Source organism: Numenius arquata, chromosome 9 (genome assembly GCF_964106895.1).
Source record: "Numenius arquata chromosome 9, bNumArq3.hap1.1, whole genome shotgun sequence".
Taxonomy (NCBI): Eukaryota; Metazoa; Chordata; class Aves; order Charadriiformes; family Scolopacidae; genus Numenius; species Numenius arquata.
The window spans coordinates 57,657,933-57,666,906 of record NC_133584.1 but is presented as its reverse complement, the minus strand read 5'-3'; positions in this window follow the sequence as shown (position 1 = coordinate 57,666,906).

Below are 8,974 nucleotides of genomic sequence, written 5' to 3'. Positions count from 1 at the left end.
CTGTGTCAAGGCTTCCTTGATTCTGTTGCTACAGATGAGTCTTTTGATGCTGCTTTAGACTCTCCGGCTGTCTTCAAACTAGTAAACCTGGAACTGCAGGTCACCTGCACAATGTAGTTCCTACCATTAAATTGTAGCCACTGGATTCTGCTTAGCTATATTTTCACAGAAAATTCACATAAATGATTTGGGCAACAGCATTGGAGCACTCCCCATCAAGTAGTTTGGCTTTGGGGTGATAGGGAATGGCTATATGGATATAAGCACTGCTGCAGCAGGTAGTCTGAGTCCCAGAATTGACCCTGGCTCAGTTTAAATATGTAGTTTGTGAGGCTGAAGAAAGTCCAGTATATCTCTATGATATCTATTCATCCTTTATTCAGATATCTCTTGTTCAAAACTAAGGTTCTTGAATTTATAATGAACACAAAAAGTATGTATTGACATAGAGATCAGAAAAACATGGACTTTCTGCTTGGCTGCTGTACAGGCATGGATCTTAGGGGGGTTTTTTGGCTGGATTTTTTTTCTTAAAAATAACTGGAAGGTCAAAAATGTGGGGCCCACAGTGAAGCTGCAATATTGGTATTATATTTAGGATTAATTTCACTTAACCTAAAATTTAAGCATGTAATAGTAACTCAACAGCTGCTACAGTGGGAGAGGCAGACTTCTTCAGAAGAAAATTTACCCCACATCTCTTAGATGTCTTTCTCCACATGGCACAAATTGCCTTCTTGAGGTGCACATTATCCTCTACCAACAATTAAAGGAGCCCAGATGACTGACTTAGAATGTATGCCTGGCGTTTCAATGATAAAATTAAGGCATGACTCGCATTCAGACTCTTGGGGTCTTTGCTAAGGGAGGCCAGAACACCCAAAGCCCCATGAAAGTCAATGGGAACTAGATGTCTAAAGCCAAACTTTGGGTAGATCAGTGCTCGTTACCAAATTGCATAGGTGCAACAAGCTCTGCCTTATAGGGGAATTCAAAGTCTTGTTTCCTTGTCTGGTAATGGGTTGATAGTTGAGCAGTAAAGTTTGATGCATGTCAGTCAGGATCCCGTATGGAAAACTACTTAAGTTTACCAGTAAAGCATAAGAAGCACCATTTGCCTTGTTTTATACTCACTGGTTCAATTCTAGGAAGCATCAGAGAACTGAATTCTTTGAATAGGAATCATCCTTCAAAATAAACTCACTGGAAAAAAATAAGTAGAATGCACAACTTTTTTATTTTCTCTTCATTCTTTAATTTCTGCCCTGTCACCTCTAGAATAGCTCACACAGATTACAATGTTGCTTCTGAGAACTCATTAATAAATTAACAGTAGGAGAGATTAAAATCTTCAGACATAATCTAGGACTCCACATAACTAAGTACTATACACACACTGAAGAGAGGAACCGGCCCTACTCTACATAACCTTCTCATTAGATAGAACTATATATTGAACTTTCCAAGTATATTCTAACTACTCACACTCAGCTGTTTGAAAACCAGAGAAAAAGTTATGCAATTTTGTTTTTAGATTTAAAGTTGATACTTTTATTATTTTCATAGATTTTGAAACATATTTGTATAAGCTTTCTCATCTTCATCCATTCACGTTATATTTGAAAAATTATTTCTGTTTTTTACTGGTGATAAACTGGAGCTTTCCTGTTGCAAATTGGGCGTCTTCTAAAAATTCAAAGTTTGAGAAAAAGTCAGCAGAAAAATCTATTTTACTCAAAGGCTGCTGTGTTTTGCATTTCTGATTGGAGAAAAATCAGAAAAAAAAAATTATTAGCTCTCTAGGAGAACATCTGTTTGTGATTGACTTAAATCATTAGTCTGGTGTTTTGTTTTGTTTGGTTTTGTTTTTTTTTTTTCTCTCGAGAACTAGTCTTCAAGCTTGTTTCTATCCTTTCCAATAGAAATCTATGATTTTCTATATCAGTTTTTAAAAGACCAAAATGCTCAATTATCACAAGGGGGAGAAAATAATAGTGATTAAGTTGAGCTCTACACCTCCCAACAGAAAACAGATATTTTTTATGGAAAGCGGCCACAGCTGCACATAACAACATGCATTAGTGCATCTTGCAGGGAAATGAAATCGAACAGCAAGACACGATCATAAGCCTATCTTGGAGTGTAGTCAATTTGTCCAGTAAATATTGTGGCATTAACAGTTTTATTTGTTGATCATTTCTGATGTTAATGGTAATGGGCCCCTTTGGTATTGGGATATTTATGTCTGACAGTGTGGTGCAATTTACATTAATAAGACTCATTAATTTCAGATGGTTTCTACTATGGAGGAAGGAAATATTAGAAGTGTTTTGTGCTTTTTTTCAACATCACTCTCTCCACACAGCACAGAGTCACTAAGTTACATTGCTGTACAGCAATGAATGCTCCCTTGTTGTTGTTATTAATGATTTGCTTGCCTGCCAATGTTGAGGGTGGTTAGCTGCCTCTTGGAGGAATTATCTTGCATCCACATTTTACTTAGACTTTTCTTTTATTTTTTTCTTTTTTTTTTTTTTTTTGTCTGTGTGGAACTCATAATTCCAAACAAAACTGGAAGCATTTTTGTTTCCTTCTCCCATTTCCTGCATCCTCTTCATTTCCATGATGATGACAATCCTGGCCATCAATTAGAATCTGGATGCTAAAATTAAGCACAACTTTGTGAGAGGATCCATGACAGAAATGACAATTCCTTCCTTGAAAATGATATAAATGACTCAGTTCTTTAGTGTGTTCAATTTTTATAACAGGAAATAGAAAGCTAATTACTGGTTATTAAGGGCTTTCTAAATCCCTCTCTTTTTTATTAGTTGGACAATGAACAGTTACTTCGTATGAGATGGGAAAAGTCAAAGCAAATAATTTATTGGGGCTGATTTCCATAATGGGTTTTCAGGCGCAGACTCATGGCACTGGCAGCTGACATGACTGCCACTGTCCTGCCTTAGCTTCAAAATGTTTTTCATTCCTCATGAAAATGGAAGATTCAGCATTTTAGCTCTTTAAAACTCAGACAGCTATACTGGACAAAAGTGCTTAGCCTTGCAATCTCTAACTCCACAGTGTGAAGATTCTGGTTTGGTTTGGGGTTGTTTTGTTTTTTTACAATATCTTCTCTTGTCTTATTATGCAGAATTCATTTGAAAATGTATTCTTTTTCAAGCAACCCTGAAAATATGAGACTTTCTTGAGGAAAAGAATCTAAAAAATTCATTATATAGGTAAAGCTGAAGAGTAGGGCTATGAAATTAAAATGCGAGGTTTTAGCTCTGGAATAAAAAAAAAAAAAAAAAGAAAAAAAAAGAAACAGGATTGTACTCAGATCCCATTGAAAGACTCTAATTCTTACTGACTATAGTCCCTGAAACGTCGTTATAGCAAAACCAGGTGTTGTTCAGACAGGTGCATGCTTTTTCTGGAGTTCTCAGCTTTCCCTTCAGTGACTCAGCACTACAAAAAAAACCCTCTCAGATTTCTCTTAAAGTCTAGATATGAAATGAGAAGAAATGTGCTCAGAACTCATTAAAAATGTGTTAATGAGGTCCAGTCTGAAAAAAAAATAAAATCACAGCTGGAAAGCTCATCATCTAATTCAGATAATTATTGTGGTTTAAAAAATCTTGTGTAGAGAGCGATTGTGTGTACATTTATACAGGTGTGTAGCTTTTGGGTCTTCCATTACTCCTGCTAAAACCAGAATCAGCAAATGGCACGCAGTAAAATATGTACTGGGTTAAAAAAAGTTTTTAACAAATGGAAAATAGCTACAGACTGGCAATTAGAAAAAGACAGCGAAAATCCAAGTTTAAGATATTAGAAAAAAAGTTAGGGCCCAATAACCAACTGAAAGTTGGTTTGGGTACCTTGTACCCAAAAGTATTAAATAAATAAATAAATAAATAAATAAATGGAGTTAGCAAAATCTTCACAGAGGTTCACAATCAATTTTAGACACAATTGGCAAATGACTGAAGAAATAGCTTGCTCTGTTAATATATAAGAATGGTAAATGGAAGATCAGCAGAACTATGTTAGGGAAAGCATTTTTATGGGAAAATGTTTTCGTTTTATGGGAAGCATTATTTAAGTTATAATTATTAACAGAAAGTAAGTGAAAATACATTAATGTAATTGCTAAATATAAGATAGAGGAAAACAGGTACCGCAAGTCAAACGTGATGTACTTTTTTGATGTAGTCACAGGTTTGATTTCTAACTGCAGTATATATTGGGATTTGCTCATATACCTTCAGATACTCTCAAAGTGTTCCTAACCAGCTTCTTTTTCTGTCAATTCTTCCTTTACTGATTGGATAAAGAGACGGGGTCTGACGAGAACAAATAACCCTGCTCAGAATTCCTCCATTTTCATTACTTGTTGACAGTTTCATTATTTCTGTTGAAATGAACCGGAAGCGTAAATTCATGCTCTTCCCTTTTGCCTGACCGCAGGCAGATGCTTAACAGCAGTGGGAAAAATAACTGTCTCCCCATCTCCCTGAAGCAAACCAAAATTGCTACCCCTGGAGCTAAGTGAGATTTCAGGGGCAAGCTGAGAAATGCACATTTCTCATGCTGATGCACTGATTAAACCTTCCACTTTGTGTGTGCAAGTTCTTTGTTTGCATCAAAGACAAGAGTGGCTCTTTCTGTAATGCAAACTCCTCTTTGATGGGTGCTTTCTAAGGCTGCCAATGAAACATGTAATAAAAAAATAAAGGGAGATATAAAATAAAAATAACAATCCAGTGAAGCTAGTTTACTATGTCGAATTAATGTCCTTATGGCACTATCATATTAACTCCCCTTTTTCATATTTACATGGTGACTTGAGAGAAATACAGTTAAGTTTTATTTACACCCAGTGTCTCACCTGCTTTGCAGCCATACGGTTGTCTTGCAGATGAGCAGTTTGTGGATGACAGGTACTAGTTCCCCAAGACTACAACTTTACTAATTCACTAAATATCAGGAAAAGTCCTATGCTATGGAATTCACTTCTGTGAATTCACTTCTGTGAATTCTGTGTCTGTGGGACTAAGAGTCCCATATGTCTGTTTGGGTCAGTCATGGATCACCTAGTACTCTTCCAAAGATTTCCATGTGCATTTTGGCTTAATAAGGGCCAAGAACCATTTGCAATAGGAAATTTAGATTCATTATCTTTGTTTTGATGAATAACAATAGTAGGGCTGCTTATTCATCTACACCAAGCAAACTGCATTAAGAGGCATCTTAACTGTTGATGCCATTGGGACTCATCTTTAATGCAAAAGCCTGGGGAGTCTGATCCTGAAGGTCATTTCAGGAGCATGCTTATTGAATAACGAAGTTTTGAGATTTTTGGTTTTAGAAATCTCATATCCAAATCTGCCAAAATATATTATAGTATTTCACACACAATATAAATGAAAAGTTTGTCCTTTTCAACCCGGAGGTTGATTACATATACTTCACAACCAACTTTGTGAATTTTTTCTCATTAGAAGTCCCTTTGATTATTTCTTGAAGTCATTTCAGCCCCTAACACAAATCTTAAACAATGGAGGTTTTGTCTCCTTGTCCTAAGTCTCAATTCCTTCCCCGCTCATCCTACCTTTTCTCCTCAGTCACCACACATCATTGCTATCCATTGTCAGACCAGGTCTAGTTGTGGTAACAGGATGCTTTTAGCCATTATAACACCTTTCAACCTGTAGTTTTTGGTGGGCAAATATGGCTTTACTGTGATTTAAGTTCAATCCAGGCTGCTGGCTAACTTCTGTCTTCATTATAAGTGGATTTCACTTGGCTGCTGAAGTGAGGAGACCTGCCAACAATATTGGCCATTAATATGTTTTAGAATTTGGTAGATTTAAAAAAGTGTCAGCAAGTTAAGAACATAATATTGCATTTAGACTGCCTACCATGGCACCTGACAATTATTCAGGCATTATAACCACACCTGCATTCGGAGAGGGTTAAGGATTTTGCCTGTGGACCATCTGGGGCTGCCAGTAATCAAATTTGTATAAAGTCAGTGAACAGAGGTAGTTGTGATGTCTACTGCAGATACCTGATAGGTGCTGTAATTCTTTCTACTTGTTTAGTATCAAGCTAGTAGTCCTGACTGTTTGCCCCTCTCTTGAACTTAGATACTTTTATACTGATTAATGCCAACAAAAATGTCGTGTTTTAATATATCTGTTAAGAGTTACTATCAAACATTGTGAAAGCAATATGGCTTGGAGGATCAGCTGCAGCCTATTTAACACAGATGATAGTTATCATAGCTGGATTACAGATGCTTTCAGAGCTGTCTGTTTTGTGAATTATTCTTCAAGTTGCCATTTTCTTTATTTTTCTGAATTAATTCTCACAGTTCTGTCTGAATTTTGCATTTATTCATGGCCTTAAACTGTGCTGTTGTCAAGTTATAGAGTGATCACACAACTTGATGCCACCCATAAAAGCAGGAAAAAAGCAACATACTAAGGTCTGTAACACAACTTGATTGACCAAAGGATTTAGCTTCAGATAACCTATTTGTTTAAGGGCAGATTTCCCACCTATGTAGAGTAAGACCTAATTCGTGCTGTCCCCTCCACTCAAATCGTTATCGATACTTAAAAGTCAATACCCAATACTGCTTAAAGTGGGTGAATAAGAATCAGAGAATTAGTTCTTACTTTTTAGGATAGGCACAGCTGGGACTCATCAGATTGCTTCCTAGTATAAAATTCTGCTACTACTATTTTATAATTTTGCCAAAGCTGAGCCTTTTGGCTAGAAAAATTCTTTGTCCAGAGTTTACATCCAGCTATTTGATTTTTTTGTTTGTTTTGGGGTTGGCTTTTTTGAGGGGTGGTGGCTTTTTAAATTTTTTTGGGGGGTCTTTTGAAATGTTTGTACTAAAAGATCCTGCTATTTCAAAGAACAAACTGAATGAATTGTCAAGACACTATTAGTCCTGCTTGAGGAATCACCTAAAACAAGGTCAGGGTTGCTGTTCATGTGAAAACCTTCTCAGATTTGGCCAATCTATGAGTTTTTGGAAACTGCTCAGTAATAAGACAGTGTAATTATCCAGTGGTTTAGTCTGAACTCAGCATGATTCAGCCCCTCATGTCTCCTAGAAGACTGTAGATCCTTGTCTAGCTTTCATAGCTTCTTGGTCTCAGAGCTGGGCTGCCTGGGCCTGGCAGTCTGTAAAGTGCATGGAGACAGGGGAAAACCTCATGAGCAGCTTAGTAGGGTGCTTTTGATGTGGTGCTAGAGAAAACCAGCCAACTCTTGCTATTAGCTACCTCTGTCAATGTGAGCTGAGGTTTGAATCCTGTTGATAGATTTATGCTGGCAGAGTGCAGATAGGAGGAAGGAAGAAGAAACTGCAAAGTCCATTAACAAATGATGTGGTGGAGTAATATGAGTCAGATTTTGTTGCTGTTTCTAGATTTTAAACCATAGGTGATTACATGGCCTGAGAAACAGTTTGGGTTGTGTCCTATGGACACCAAACTACTATGCTACCACATGATTAAAAGTTCTATTTAATGAGTAGACATACGCAAACAACCTTCATCCCGGAACTGTTAAAATTCAGAATTTTCATATCTAGCATTCTTTGAAGATTCTTTGTTTGATTTATTTATTTTTTTTTCTGAATTTAATATCTGCTACCTTCAGATGCCAAGTGAACCCAGCAATTATTGCTCATGGCTCTGAGTCTATCCATGTCCAGTTTCAAAGAGGTGGCACTTGATTACTGGGCTTCTCATAGTGCCCTAAAATCTGTAGCCTGTCTTCTCCAATAAAACTAAGGAAAAGGAAACAGGTTAGCTGCAACCACTCCCAATGCCAATCCCCAGACCGTATTATGTGTAAATATTGCTTTACTCATCCAAACAGTAACACAGACCGCTGCTTAGATGCAGTAGTAGAGAAGTCACCTTCTGAAAGGTGCTTGTGTCCTTGAAGAGAGCACCAGGATATTTTTTTGACGTGTGACAGCTGCATATGGGGTTGTTCTTCCATATTTGAACATACTCTGTAGGTGGAATTGCTGTTGGTTCTCTGCTGAAAACAAGGTTCCCGTTTTCAATGGGGACACAGCTTGAAAGAAATCTATATTACTTTAAAAAAAATAAAAAAATCACCCTTAAGAGTAAATTAAAGCAGATACGTTGTCTTTGATCAAGTTACAAGCAGGCAGAAGTGTTAATATACTGGAGCATTTTCACAGCGGAAATGAATTACACCATAGGCCATGCAACTGTAAAGTCGAGCGGAAATTGTAACAAAAAAAAAAAATCAACGACTAAGCCTAAACTGTGAAGGATGTTGGCAAATGTCCAGGAAAAGGTACGGTTGGTGCCAAACTTGCATAAAAGAATGGTTTAACAGTCAGTCCAATTGCTATAACTGCCTCTTTTTTTTTTCTTTTTTTTTTTTTTTAATTTTCTTGTAGCTGTTTTTCCTATTGTAACTAATCTCATTAAATAAGGCCCATTGTCTCTCCCCCTCAGACAACAGGCTCATTCAGGGGAGCTGTGCCATGCATTGAGATCCTTCAGCAGGATTTGAAAGGGACAAGAGCGCATCATGAAAATAGGACGGATTGAGTGTGTTCCACCCTGAAAAGCAGGAAAAAGCCTTCACAGCATGTCTGAAATCCAGCCCCATTTGAAGACATCTCTTGGAAAAGCATGTGTGAAATCCTATCAATGTTTAATATTATTGGAAGATGGGAGAGAGAAGTACTTTGGGCATGTCTGATGATTCCATAAACCTACAGCAGCATGACAAAAGGAGGGATCAGCCACCAGGATTAGTGTGGGGGCGATGGAAGGAAGGCAAAATTAAATGCAGAGGAAGGTCAGGTTTAAGAATCTGATCCAACTCCCTCAGTGGGAATGGGAAGTTTCTCATTAAATTATTAAAGAATTATAAAAACTCTACTTCTAAAATACCTCTT